Source organism: Bidens hawaiensis, unplaced genomic scaffold (assembly GCF_021521415.1).
Source record: "Bidens hawaiensis isolate Kalapana, Puna unplaced genomic scaffold, B.hawaiensis_p1.1 tig00055339_1, whole genome shotgun sequence".
In the NCBI taxonomy this organism is placed as follows: domain Eukaryota; kingdom Viridiplantae; phylum Streptophyta; class Magnoliopsida; order Asterales; family Asteraceae; genus Bidens; species Bidens hawaiensis.
This window is the reverse complement of record NW_027500003.1, coordinates 96,325-112,238: the sequence shown is the minus strand read 5'-3', so window position 1 is coordinate 112,238 and position 15,914 is coordinate 96,325. Positions and strand designations below refer to the sequence as shown.

General features: G+C 38.6%; 2 pseudogenes; both read left to right on the top strand.

Moving 5' to 3' along the window:
• Positions 1–256: 256 nt before the first annotated feature.
• On the top strand, positions 257–1,787 carry LOC143601081 (malonyl-coenzyme A:anthocyanin 3-O-glucoside-6''-O-malonyltransferase pseudogene; annotated as a pseudogene).
• A 4,667-nt stretch (positions 1,788–6,454) lies between these two features.
• Positions 6,455–7,664, top strand: LOC143601080 (F-box/FBD/LRR-repeat protein At1g13570-like; annotated as a pseudogene).
• Positions 7,665–15,914: the final 8,250 nt, after the last annotated feature.

Genomic DNA, 15,914 nt, shown 5'->3' with positions numbered 1-15,914 from the left:
AATATCGTCCACAACATTCTAGTGTCCCAGCCCACTCATGTGGACTTTGTTTGTCTATTACCTAACATGACAAAAAAACGTTTAGTTAGTAGCCACATGTTCCAATTTCTTATCTTTAAGACTTTAACGATGAAAAAATGGTGTACATAAAATTCGGGCAGGTCTTTATCTTATTAAAAGAAAAAAACCCTTCTAATTTAAATAAAGAACTCTCTCAAACAGTATCTCAACGTATTTGTTGATTGATTGCAGTTGAGGTAGAAGCAAAAATGGCCTCTAATCGGCAACTGCAAGTTTTAGAAAAATGCGGTATCTCACCACCGCCCAAAACCGTCGGCGAAAGATCAGTGGCGCTTACTCTCTTTGACACCGTATGGATCCTTTTCCATCCAATTCATCAGCTTCTATTTTACGATTTCCCTCATCCCAAATCCCATTTCGTCGAAACAATTATTCCAACGCTCAAACACTCGTTGTCCATAACGCTTCAACACTTCTTCCCATTTGCGGGTAACTTGATCTTCTTTCCAGCCGCAAATGACTCAGACGTTCCTAGAAAACCCGAAATCCGTTACGTAGAAGGAGACTCGCTCGCCTTTACTCTCGCAGAATGCGATCTTGATTACAACCAACTCAAACAAAACCATCCGCGGGAATGTAACAAGTTTTTCCCACTTGTACCGCTACTAGAAACACCGTTTAAAGAAAATGGTGTTGTGAAAATCCCGGTTTTTTCGATTCAAGTTACGGTATTTCCTAACTCAGGGTTTACGATCGGGCTCACGAATCATCACTCGCTTTGTGACGCACGAACAAGGTATGATTTCTTGATGGCGTGGACTTCGATATACAAACATGGTACGGATGAGTTGTTCTTAGCTCGTGGATCGCTTCCGTTTTATGATAGGGTTATCGAGTACCCGAGTTCTTTAGATGATTTTTTCTTCAGTTTACCGCCGATTAAATCTATTAATGAAAGCTACAGAGTACCTCAGCTTGATCCCGAAACGGATAAACTTCGATACACATTAGTTTTGACTCGGTCACAGATCAATAGGCTAAAGAAATGGGTGTTGGATCAGCTGCCAACACTGGAATATGTATCATCTTTTGTTGTAGGATGTGGTTTTGTGTGGAGTTGTATAGCGAAATCGCGTGTTCAAGTTGAAGGAGCGAAGGGCGAGTATGAAGTGGAACGGTTTGCGTGTGTTGCCGACTGGAGGACTCGATTAAATCCACCGGTTCCTCAAACTTATTTTGGTAATTGCGTGGGGCCGTGTGTGGCGACGACGAAAACAGCCTTAATTACACGAAGCAACGGGTTTCCAACGGCGGTTGAGTTAATAGGGACGGCTATAAGGGAAACTGTAAACAGTAAACAAGGATTGGCTAAAGATTCTATGTCATGGATAGAGAAACTCATGATACAAGTCCCCACAATGGGTGTGGCTGGAACACCAAAACTCAATGTTTACGACATCGATTTTGGATGGGGAAAGATGGAAAAGTACGAGACTATATCGCTTGAGTATGGCGATAATTTATCTGTTAATGTAAGCAAAGACTCCCCGGAAGATCTTGAGATTGGTTTGTGCCTTAGCCCTAAACAAATGGACGCGTTTATTTCTATATCCGAAAATGAACTAGAAAGCATACTTTCGCATAACCTATAATTCTTAATGTATTAATGTATAACTGTTTTACTTGTTTACAGTTTACATGCATTAGGGTAATAAGAGGTTTGTGACAAGGTCTACTTTATTTAATAAATTATTTGTTTTTGTTTACTTGCATTAGGGTAATAAGAGGTTGTGACGAGGTCTACTTTATGTAATAAACTTATTTGTTTTTTAACTACAAGTGTGACAGCTCATTAACATTTTGTACGTTAAGACAAACAGACACCCTTTAGGGGTTTTTGGGTGAGCTTCTAAAACTTTTTTTTTCTTTTTGTTATTTGTTTATTGAAAAACAAAATGTGTTTGGTAAAACCAGTGTTTTGAAACCCGGCCCTGCCTGGCCGGACCGGTCCTCCGACCGGGACTCGGTCTCTATACTGGGTCGGGTCAGGTATTCAGGCCATTTTCTAAAAACCCGGCCGGGTTTTGCGGGTGGTGGTCAGCCCGGACCCGGCGACCCGACGGGTGAACCGGCAACATGCAATTCCGACTATAATTCCAGCCACAATTCCGGCCGTTGTTCATCCGCCACCTCTCAAAATAAGCAGGTTTGTGAAAGAGAAAAAGAAATAGGGGTGTGTTTTAATCTTATATTTATTTATTTATTTATAATGTAAATAACTTTACACACGGTTCTAACCTAACCTCCCATTTTCAATTTATTATTCACTTATTATTATTATATTACATATTAGTTTTGTTTATATATGTTTTAATTATATATATATATGGCGTTATCCGGGTCAAATACCGGTCCGCCCTTCCAGGTCGGTCCGACCTTTGACCCGGTAAAGTGTCCGGGTCAACGTCCGGGCCGGGTGTGAAAACATTGGGTAAAACTCCTTCAAAAGCTTTAAAATGAAGCTTTTTTAAAAGTGGTTTTTGTTTTTCAAAAAACAAATAAACAAAAAAACAAATATAAAAGCTCACTCACACTCATGTCATGTGATGAGTTGGCTTTCAAATAATTTTAACTAGTAGATTCTTTGACGCGTTGCGCTATGGTTGTCTTACGCATGCAACTTATTTACTGGTTTACTCAAGTTATAGATTTGCAATTAAACCGGGTATGAGGTTGAAGATATTGCTTAAAATAAACGCGCTACTAAGGCTATTCTCTATGGTGGGGGCATCGAAGCCCCTCCACAGTGTCACGTAATCGCCACTAAAGAAACGGGGCTTCAAAGCCCTTATTTATAATGTCCTGCTGTGGTTTAAAGCCTCTTGGACACCCTCCTTATATATATATATGTGTGTGTGTGTGTGTGTGAGAGAGAGAGAGAGAACGGCACCGGTCGTACCAAGGTCGCCCCCTTTCCGCACACAACATGACCGCTCCCAACTGCGGTGTTCCGCATCCCTAAGATATGTGCGACCATAAGGTGGAGTCTAAAAGAGCAAAGAAGTATGTTGTCAAGAGTAAAAATTGTAGTTTGTCACTTTAGTTTTCCTTGATGAATGATGTACTTGTATAGTTTTATAGTGGGCTTCCAATCTTAACAACCAATCAGTAGCCACAACAAATTTGTTTTTTTAATAGCAAAAATCTAAAACTCTGAGGACTAAACATGCAAATATCATAAGTATACTCTAGCATTTAGTTTTCCGTTATAATAATAATAATAATAATAATAATAATAATAATAATAATAATAATAATAACTGATTATATTTTTCACTAAAGTCCTCAACATATAATTTTTGTTTGAAAAGCTAGTAAATTAAATTTGTATGTTAAAGACACTAAAAATATCTAAATTACACGAATTCTGATATTTTTTAAATAACGACTTGCAAATATTTATCAAGCCACGTGACATATTAATACGAAGGTGCAGTTGGGGACTGGTGGTGTGAATGGCCACAAATTCAAGTGGAGCAAGTCAGGTGGTCCAATTCACGCACACTTGGTTTGACCTGATACAAAGGCGTGGTCTAACACTGGTTGCTAAATTGGAGCAACGGGATTAGTGGGGCCCTTTGACTTCATATGAATCATTTAATTTATTTTTCGTTATAATATTCACATTATTAAAAAATAAGCATGGTTAATGTTTTGTTAACCTAAGTTTATTATTAGTAACAAAACTGAAAGTTGAAATTAACATAAGTTAGATTGTTACCAAGGGTGGGATTATTAAAATGTTGCACGTTACGTCCTTTTTCACTAACCCAGTTAGATTTTTTCGTTAACTCTCATCACAAGGGATGCACGTGAGGGTAAAAACGTAATTTCCCCTCCCAGATCATTTCCCCCCTTTTATAACACCCCCCGTCTTTTCATTCTCATTTTTAATCCTTCATCTTCTTCACCTCTTTGTCTTCTCCGACGCTCATCTTCCACGATCATCATCATCGATCATCTATTCCATCTAAAAATGACCTGGGAAATACGCGAAACTGGGGAAGATTATGATGTTGACCTAATATACGGTAATGGCTTACTGAAATTACTATTTTTGTCTTTGATAATTAGTTTTTTATTGGGCATTTTACTTACAAAGTTATGGTATTTTGCAGCTGGTTATCCAAATATTTTTAGCTTAAAGATCCATCATGGTGGTCGATTGACTAGTCCTCCAAATCACACATATGTAGGAGGCACTTTTAATTTCGTGGACATGATTGACATTGACAGGTTCTCCATTCACGAAGTTAGTGAAATGATGAATGTGTTAGGGTATTCCACTGTTGATATTATCTTATATCAATTTTTACATCCTGAGAAAGTATTAGATGATGGTCTTGAAGACCTGTGTAGCGACCAAGATGTGCTGAGGTTAGCTACACATGTGGAACATTATAAGCTCATTAATGTATATACTCAACATGGGGTTAAAGATATTAACGAGTTTTGGTCTTCACCTAAGCCAAAAAAGGCATATCATTGTCTATTGAAGAAATTGATGAGCTTGGACCTTATGCTATTGTCCCTGTTATGCAGCCGAGTGGTGCTGGGAAGTCTATTGATTTTGGGCAGTCAAGTGGTGCTGGGAAGTCAATTGATTTTGGGCAGTCAAGTGGTGTTGGGAGGTCAATTGATTTTGGGCAGTCAAGTGGTGTTGGGAGTTCAATTGATTTTGGGCAGTCAAGTGGTGTTGGATTAGAGGTGGATGTTGGGTTAAAGGGTGATGAGGTGGATGTTGGGTTAAAGGGTGATGATGTAGATGTTGGGCAACAGGTTGATAGTGGACTAGATGTTGATAGGCTAGATGTTGATTGTAGGGTAGAAGGTGATAGTGGACTAGATGTTGATGTAGATGTTAGGCAACAAGTTGTTGGGCCAGAGGGTGATTATGGGCTAGATGTTGATATTGGGCCGGAGGTTGATGTTAGAGCAGATGTTGGGCTAGATGTTGATATTGGGCCAGAGGTTGATGTTAGGTTGATGTTAGTGCATATGTTGGGCTAGATGTTGGGCCAGAGGGTGAAGGTGGGCTAGATGGTGATATTGGGCCAGATGGTGAGGATGAGGATGTTGTGCTACAGAGTGAGGTTGATAGTGATATTGAGGGTGGGGTTGAGACTGATAGTGAGGGTGAATATGATAGTGATGATAGTGACTTTAAAGGTAATTTATGTGAGGATGATAGTGATAGTGATAGTGACTTCAATGTGAAAATAAAGGTTGTGCATAAGGGTGACAATGATAGTGATATTGATTTTAGAGGTGATGAGTGCAAAATTACCGATGATCTTGAAGTTGATATGAGGGAGTACACTAATAATGTTGACTTAGAAGTGAAAGATAAGAACCCTGACCCTAAAGATATAAATATACAAGATGAAATTATTGACAATGACAAAATACATAGTGGGTCAGAATCTGACGAGAATGAGACTGGTATTAGAAAATACCACTTGCATACTGTTAGAAGGGCAAATGCAAATAAGGATAAGGAATCTAGAGTCAACTTTTTCATAGGGCAAGAGTTTGGGACCAAGAAAGAAGTGAATTTGTTGGTTAAAAGACATTCAGTTAAAAGGAGGAGGAAGCTGTTTTTTGCAAAGGATGATAAAGTCAGATTAAGGGTACAATGTGGTGGTAATGTACCAGATTTTGATATTGATGATCATGGAGTGCATATTGACAGTCAACCAAAAGCCAAAGGACATGCTGGTAAAACAAAGAGAAGTGAAGGGGGTTCTTTAGAAAAAGGGAAACAAAAGGTTGTGGTAGGTAAGACTAAGGGCCCTATTAATATTGGTGGTAGGGGGAAAAAGACAGACCCAGACAAATTTCAATGTCCCTGATCAATGTTAGTTTCGAAACCAAAAGGTGTTGAATCTTGGGTGTTGAGAAGATTAAATAATGAGCATAAATGCCTTCAAACAAGGAAAGTTAGTGCTTGTACATCCACCTTTTTATCTTATCAAACAAGGCCCTTTGACTTCATATGAATCATTTAATTTATTTTTCGTTATAATATTCATATTATTAAAAAATAAGCGTGGTTAATGTTTTGTTTACCTAAGTTTATTATTAGTAACAAAACTGAAAGTTGAAATTAACATAAGTTAGATTGTTACCAAGGGTGGGATTATTAAAATCCAGTTTGCTAAATAATAAAGCTAAAGATTAATTAATACGTGAATGAGAAAATAAATAAGGAGGGAGTGAAGTCCGTGAAATAAACAATACATGTTAGTATAGTAACATACAATATATTTTGACCCGGTCTTTAATTAATAAAAGCAAATCATGGCTATTGTTTGTTCTATTTTATGTATGCTCGATCATGATGATGATTAATATGCTTCATTTTCTTAGAATAATGGAGACGACGATTCACGGGAGACATAAGTTTGCACCAGGAGGAGATTTTATTAGCCACATGCCAGATAACGTGGTAACAAATATTCTGGATCGATTGCCATTACAAGACGCAGTGAGGACTGACGTCTTATCAAAAACATGGAGGTTTAAGTGGACTATGCTTAGCCAACTTGTATTTGATGACAACTTCTTTGAGTGTTTACGAAAAACAAAAGCTAAAAATACTCAAGTGAAAGTTATAATTAGCAGACTTCTTCTTCATCTTAGGGGATCCATTACAAAGTGTGTCCTCCGGTAGACGAAGAATTGGATGTTGAAGATGATGATATCAATCATTGGATTTTGTTCTTGTCTAGAAAAGGAATTAAGGAGTTCATTCTCGAGCATTATAATGAAACACCATATAAGTTGCCTACCCATCTTTTCTCTTGTTTAGACTTGACACATTTGGAACTCGATACTTGTTGCTTCCGTCCTTCTCCGCCTAATTTTTATGGTTTTCCAAATCTATTGAGCTTAGATTTGTATTCACTATCTGAAGAAAGCAGTAATGTCTTTTGGGAGTTCATTACGAAGTGTCCCTTACTTGAGAGTTTGAAACTGGCTGTTGATCTTTCTTCAGACAAAATAAAAGTAGCCGGGATTGCAAAACTTGAAAATCTCAAAATACTATCTTTATATTATTGTGATCTTGACACTATGAATAAGCTTATGGCTTCTCTTCCAAAACTTCAAGAGCTTAAGTTGGATTTTATGGGTAGCAAGGTAATTAATGCGAAGTGAAGTCGTTGAAGTTTACTTTACAAAAACATAAGTCTCGTATTTTTCTAAATCTGATAACTAATAAGTAATAGTATTTGAAATAAGCTAATAACTCTTTTTTTTTTGTAGTTGACGGAAGGTGATGCTAAACATAGGTTTTCTACTGCATTTCCCAGTCTCAAGGCTCTTAAGTTATCAAGAATGTGTTTAGACGTTGGTTTGGAATTATCATGTACTTTTGAATTGATTAGGAGCTGCCCGAATCTGCAGACTCTTAAAATCACAACAAATAATTGGGTATGTAACTATGTATCATACTGCCTGTCTTATAAATTCATATATAGTTTTGTATCTGAATACTGGTGATTCTTTCAGGATGCTGGCCCGCCTCTACCGGTAGACTGCAATACAACGGAGCAGCTGCAGCTAAGAAGTGTGATGTTTAAATATTGTAAAGGTTCAGAGAACGAAGCATGTTTGTTAAAGTATATACTTGCATGCTCGCCTTTCTTAAAAAAGATTGTTATTCGTCCCCGCTCGCTCAATATGATTACGTCGGATGAAAGGTTGAAGTTTGCTAGTAAGTTGATGAAGCTGCATCGAGCTTCCCCTGTAGTTGATATCAATATATCCTAAATTTAGTTGTGTTAAACTTGCCTTTAATATCCTGCATATTTGTATGAATATATGGCCTTATTGTCCTTGAATTAATTAAGGTGACTTTTTGTTTCTTACTTTGGAATGCAAGATTAATAATTTTAAACTCATGTTGGGTTATGATATTACAATCTTGGAATGCAGAACTTGTATATATTCGTTATTTAAGTGAAACTTGTTTTTTTAATTATGGTCTTGAACTTATCGGTTATTAGTCAAGGTTTTAACATTCTACGTAGCTTAATGCCACTACCCACACTCACAAAACATGATTGATATAATCTTTCCTTTACCGTTGCACTTATTTCATCGGTAGTCGAACGTTATCATGTGCATATTTAAATTTCACACACCCCTTTTATCTGTTTTGGATGTTTTCACTTGATGTTCCTTATGCTCATGGAAATAGTTAGAGTTACGTGCTCGATCATTATGATATTTTAGGCCTGGTTATCCGGTCGACTGCGCATGCTTAATCAGGGAACAAGTGGCTATTATTACAGAAATCTCCTTGTAAATATCTTAGAGTTTTGATGTAACGAAATCTTTTTAAATCCGGTTGTAAGTGGCTAACTGGCTATTATAAGCAGAAATCTTTGACTAATATTTGGGAGCTTAACTTGCAGGTCGAATGGTTGTAAATTACAGTGAGTTTGTTGCAATGATGCAAAAGATATGCACAAGAAGTTTACTAATAATTAGTTACCATGGGAACCGGTATTATAGAGGTAAGGTACCAAAAAGACCCAAATACCCTTAAGTACTACCCGCGGGTCATAGAGGAACCTCTAATAGGCCACCCGCGGGGCATACGGATCACCCGCATATCATGATAGAGGAGGAACGTTCTCATACCACGCGCGGAAGCATTCCTACACCCTCAGAAGTCGTCTGCAGGACAGGATATCAGTCCGCCCGAACAACCAGGAGGAAGTGCCAGCTGGACAGCTGTCATTAACCAGTTATCACCTAGAAGAATATTCACGATTGTTACTTGAGGAATACGTGACCTACCAGCCAATGAGCAAAGGACACCTGGCCAAGTTGTTATAACCGTGAACATGGCCAGGAGGCGAGCCATCCTATCATTGGGCGACACGTGTCCAGGTTTTATACCTATGCACATGGGGCGTATAGCTCAACCTATCATAAAAGGACACGCGTCCAGGCGGTTATCGAAGATCTTCTAGAAGAGGACAGCTGGCCCAATCACCTTCCTACATCCTTCGACAATAAATACCTTGTCAAACGGTATGAGGTATTCATTCACTCACTTGCATTCTGACTACACTTAGTCTGTTTACTTCAGTACTTTCTCCATTTACGAACGTTACTGATTCTCACGCCGGATGGTGGTTACAGGAAGACCCCCCCCCCCCTCTTGTCCTTCCTGTAACGAGACTCACGGTGTTTGTTTTGCAGGTTCTGGTCATTGGACTTTGGGAAGTTACTCTCATATCTTAATAATAATTATCGTACTTTACCTTATGGATTCATTGGATCCAAGACCCATACCCGGGGATTGGATCCGTGTTTCTTCATTGGTGCCATCCGTTTTTAGTGTTAGAACTGCATAATTTTTTCACCGTTAGTTTTTTGGTTTGTTTGATATGAGTAAACTTCCTGAAGGGCCAACGGGAACTCCTGCACCCGATTCACATGTAACTAACACAGAAGCACCTCCGGATCTTAGTGTTTTTGCACGTATCACGACTCCAAGTGGTCGTGCTCTCGAACGTGTCCCTGCTCCAGGGTCACGAATCACTGAGGTAACACCTGGGGGTTTTACCCTAGAAAATGTTAGAGAACCAACTGGTCCCACTCCCACAAACATGGGACGTGCTTTGGCACCGGAAGGTTCCAATTTAGGTAATCAAAAACGAATTACGGAAGAGACTCATCGGAAACGGCCAGAATTGGATCTGGAAAATAATTCAGGCGTTTCTGATATGGCGAGATCTCATCAACGTAATTCTAGATCCAGCACCCCGTAACCGCAGCGGAAACGTAACGGGATGCGACAGACACCTCTGATATCAACCACATTGTTTATAAAGAAAACTGAATGCATTAATATACTTCAAATTACATTATCTTGTATTCCATTACCGTCTAGGTGATACACGCATCATACAATACGATACACAATTCTATTTGTTATAATGTATCCTAACATCCTGCACGCAAATCTTACACACATCAAGCACTTAGCACGTAAGCAATCACTTCATCTTAATTGTACCTGAAAAGCATGTGAGAAAACGGGTCAACTACGAATAGTTGGTGAGTTTCACAATTATAGTAAACCATGATAAATCCATATCATAATATAATATTATCTGGGGACACTGTTAACCCAGTACTGTACTCACTACGGGGACAATGTTAACCCGGAAACACTTCTAGGGACCCCTGGGGACACTGTTAACCCAGTACTGTACTCACTTCGGGGACAATGTTAACCCGGAAACACTTCTAAGGACCCCTGGGGACATTGTTAACCCAGTACTGTACTCACTCCGGGGGCAATGTTAACCCGGAAACACTTCTAAAGACATCTGGGGACACTGTTAACCTAGTCCTGTACCCATTCCGTACGATTCCCGTACAATCAAATATTTATAAATACACGCAAATCCATGCGTTCAGTATGTATTTAAACATTTCAATAGTAACATGCTTTCCGCCCCGGGAAAATATTTGAAAACAATTCAGAAAAAGGGGCTCGTGAAACTCACCTTAGCACATGCAAGCAGGTAACAACAATCGTTATCAATTAACGCGTCCAATCTGTAATATGATCCCTAAGATCGTTATTATACACTTATTGTTTATATAATCTTTTAACCGTATCAACTGGTACATCTGGGGACACTGTTAACCCAGCACCGTACCCGTTCTGGGGGCAAGGTTAACCCAGAAACACATCTCCGGACTCAGATTGTGATGTCGTTTAGAGTTCCATGGTCACAACTACTATTAGTCGTTTTTCTCGTTTTGCGTGCCTAGCACGGTTATCCGTTTTTATGTTTCAAAAATGAGTTTGGTCACACACGACCCGAAAATAGTGGTTGACTGATAATTTAATTAAAGATGTGAAATTATAGCTCGGTTTAGACGTCCCGATTGGCCGCGGGACCCGTTTCCGTCTTTGGCGTACCGGAAACTGTTAAAATAGGTTAAAATTACTCAAATCATCCGAATTATTTTCGGATGATTTATTTTTACTTGTCTAACTCATTTATATGAAAATAGTTCATTTTTAGGGTTTTTATACACTAGTCATCTCGCTTAAGCGAACTTCACCGGTTTACGCGTTTTAACTTTAAAAGTTTGATAATTAGCACAAATAATTATCCGTTTACTCTCGGATCTTGAAGTTTTTCACAAATCACTTTTTAACAGTGGGGAATTTTATAAAAATATTTCCAGAATTAATTCTTATATTTAAAATTTAGTTATCTATTTTTAAACACCATTTAAACACTAAATATGTCGTAAATACCAAACGATCTTAGAAAAATCCCAAATTTTTCCTGGATGTCCCCTGCCATCCACATAGTCCCCTGTAATTTTCCAGAACCAAAATCCCCTTTTTACATGCCATTTTCACTAAAACCGAGCTAGAATCCCTAGAACTCGTTTAACCGAAAAGCCTACTTAGACTTCTCCAACTGACCTCAAATTTTGTGTGTCACTTATACATGATATAAAAAGCTTATCTGCAATTTTCCAGAATTTTTCATGATATTTAACTATTTTTCACCATTTTTGGCCAAAACCGAGCATTTAATTTCCCAAATATTCCTTTTTTTTTCCAAAAATTACCAAAAATTCACAGAACTCTTATTTTCATGTGTAGAACATCCCTGAAAAATTTCATGACCTAACTCTAAACGACCAACAATCTGTCCAAAAACACATACACCGACATAAACCGAATATACCTTTCGTTTTCCGCCACTACAAGCTACAAACTCGTCTTTCCGCCTTATCTACCACTAAACACAGAGCCTACAAACAACATACCACAATACCAAGCAAGTTACACTCACGATCAAGCCATTTCTTTCATGGTTAAGGTTATGATACTAAAACAAGGATTTAACCGTAAAAATTCGTTTTTGATTCGTTTAACTCCTTTCTTGGACCAAGATCCCTTGTATAACCCGTATACATCACTTGATCATGCAAGAATCGGTTTTCATCTTTGAAACCTCATTTTCTTGCAAATAAACTCAAGAAACGAAGATGGAAACGTGATTAACTCGATTCTTTACCTTGTTTTCTTGCTACAAAAGCTCGGTTTTGGATCATGATCTTGTGGAGAGGAAAGGGAGAACATGGAATTGCTTGTAAAAAAGAAAAATAAAATGAAATGGGGTGAGGGGGTTGCGACCGGAAGTAGTGAGGGGGTGGGGTGGGACCCACCTCTTCATTCTTGGCCACTCATTTGGATATCGGATATCCGGATAATGTTTTGGATAATCTGGTTCAGTTCGTTTTTCGGTTAAATGTTAAATTTGGCTTAAAACGAGGTTAAAACGGTCGTTTTTCGGCTTAAAAACGAAATATATATAAAACCGATTTAAAAACTTAAACCATGACATTTGTTAACTTAAAACATCATAGTATTAATAATTGTGCATCTTTTTCGGCTTGATCGATCGTCTCTTGCTCGGTTTGGTAATAAAGGTTTCGTTTAACGTACCGACGTACCATTAAATCGAAATCCTTTTTCTATGCTTTAATTCACTTATCCCGAAGCTTTAATACTTTGTAAATATCGCTAAATATTATACATTTCGTCTATAATTGAACCCTCGATTCATTCGGGTTTCAATAACTATCGATCGATTGATCGCATATTCAATACCATGAATTATGTATTCACGTACAATCAATACAATGAACCATGTATTCTCGTACAATTACCATGGTAACTCATGTACCCGACATTACATATGACGTAACTAACGTCTACCGGTTAGGGTATACCTGGTTTCGTCGGAATCGTTACATTCTCCCCCCGTTAAGAAATTTCGTCCTCGAAATTTTACACGCCTACTATTCCCTTCCGAGAGAAGGGTGGGGGTTTTTCCTTCAGAATTTACCCTCGCGTTACCAGGTATAATCTGGTCCTCGCTGTGAATTCCACTTAATCTTAATTAATAAAGCTTGGTATGTCCAAACTGTTTAATTTTCCCGTCTACTATCTCTACGGAATTAGTTATGATATCAAGCATGTCTTCTATGAGTACCTCTATTACTAGTACTTTCGTTGCCTCATCGCTTAGGCACTTTTCAATCCGTATACATGGCAAAATATCCTGTATAGTACTTAGCCCCTAGAGTACTTTAATCGATAAACTAAATGACCAACCATGGAGATAGTTCTCATGGGGTCCAATTTATTAAGAAGCTATTTTCGGTTTTGCCAAACCTCATATCACCTCTTTCTAAGGTGATGCCTTAAAATGCCTTGTCACCTCTATTCAGGGACAATGGTTTCCTTTGAACGTTGGCATAAACCCTTTGCCAATCACGCGCTGCTTTCAACTTGTCTTAAATATTATAAATCCGATTGGTTGTTTCTCGAATCAATTAAAATCTTATGGCTTGATTGACGCTCATTTTCAATTTAACAAATTGGTGATAATGACTTCACCCATAAAAAGCTTCAAGCTCTCGATGCTTCCTTTCCCGCCTTCCAATAATGGAAGTAGGATGACTATTTTGATCTGAGATAATTGAAAATGGCACTCCACGACGAGATACCATTTCACCATCAGGAATTTGGGCAAGAATTCATTGTAATTTATTCCCACTATCATTGGCGAATTTTCTGTCGTTGTGGCGTTCCCTAGGGTTTTCGGTGTGCAGCCTTATCTCTTGCATAACTCAATATTCACCAACACACGTGACCATATCTTTCTCCAAGCTCGACCATTAATAAAAATCCTTTCAGATATCCGTATCATCAATAGTCAAATCCGATCCCGGATGTATGGATTATTTCGATCTATGCGCTTCGTCAATGATTAATTCACGAAGGTCACGGAGGGTCGGGATCCAAACCCGATTTTCGAAGTAGAGAATTTAGTCCACGCGCTGTTCGAAATTCTCCTCATTGCCGTAAGATTCCTTCTTTTCCAATTGTTCCTCTTTCAACGCCTCACGTTGAGCGACTCGAATCAGGTTCGAAGGTTCGACTGGACTATCATCCCCAGCACTCGCACTCACAATGACTTAACCCGATCTTTCTTACTCAAGGCATCGGCTACGATGTTAGCCTTGCCAGGGTGATAACGGATGTCACAGTCATAATCGCTTAACAACTCGACTCGTCTTCGTTGCCTCATATTCAGTTCCTTCTGACCAAATATGTGCTGCAAACTTTTGTGATCGGTGAAGATGGTGCACTTCGTATCGTAGAGACAATGTCTCCACATTTTAAGTGCGTAGATAATCGCTCCCAGTTCTAAGTCGTGAGTAGTGTAAATTTACTCGTGTACTTTTAACTGTCGGGAAGCATAGGCTATAACCTTAATATACTGCGTCAACACGCATCCTAACCCTTTACGCGATGCGTCACAATACGCGACAAAACCATCGTCTCCATCAGGGAGACTTAAAATCGGCGCTTGGCACAATTTTAATGGTTTCTATCTTATTTGGATCTTTGTGAAATCTTTGTTGTTTTACAACATGACCAAGGGATTATGCCTTCTTTATTCAAAATCACATTTTGAAAACTTCGCGTATAGCTCTTCTTGCTTTAACACTTCCACAATTTTTCTTAATCGTCGTTTGTAACATCCCGAAATTTCAAGATAATATTAACTATATTACTTAATAATAGAGGGAAAGTTTACTCGGGTTATCAGGAAATAAATAAAAGAATAGGAGTTGGTATGGGTCGGGCTGGTGTCGGGTAATGGACGTTGGTTATGGATTTGGATTAATTGAGATGGGTTAAATGAGAATGGGATTTCAGGGATATAAATACCCCCAAAACCCCAAAAATATCTTCATTTTACATCTATTTCTTCACACACTCAAAACACACATTCTAACCGATCGAGATTCGAAGCCGAGACCTGAGATTTTGTTGATAGATCTGAGTTGGTAAGGTAAGAACAAATCCAACAAAGCTAATATTACTGAAAATGGTTAGGATTGGATGGGTTAACCGGACCCGAAACCCAAACTGCCCAAATCGGACCCCTAAAACGTCGATTTTAGGCCGATTTGATGGTTGGGATTTGTAGGCGCCGATCATACGATTCCGTGGGTACCAAAATCGAGTTATTTGGCTAAGAAACGAAGGATTTATGGGCAAACAGATCTGCAGCGCGATAACTTCGCCTGCAAGATTAAGTTCGCCTGATGAACTTCGCCTTCAAGCGTAACTTCGCCTTCAAGCGTAACTTCGCCTACGGCCAAGTTCGCCTAAGGTTTAACTTCGCCTAAAGCCAAGTTCGCCTAAGGATAACTTCGCCTGAAGCCAAGTTCGCCTAAGGATAACTTCGCCTGAAGCCAAGTTCGCCTAAGGTTTAACTTCGCCTGAAGCTAAGTTCGCCCGAGGGTTAACTTCGCCTAAAGCCAAGTTTGATTAGAAAATAAAGTATAAAGCGATAAGTTAAAGTAAGCTAATACTAGGCCACCAGATTAGGTCAGACGAGTATTGATACGTGTAACTTGTACAGTTAGCCGAGCTCAGTTAAAGAGGGGATTTTCAGCTATCAGAAAAAGAAGCAGAATTCAGGTGAGTTTCTAGCCCCATTTATGTGTTACGTTTTCGGGGCTGTGTGCATACTCAATATGTTTGTTAATACACTTATCCTAAGAGATAAGTGTATGCCTTATATGGATAATGTGAAATGTATGAATGATTGCTTGATGGTACGTGAACGATCTTCGGATATTGCACGTACTGTCAGGTCGCAGCACTAAGAATAAGGTAAGTATGTTATGTAAGTTTATGCGTATGAGCATGATAGAGATAATAGAAGAAAGAAATGATAATGTATGGTTGT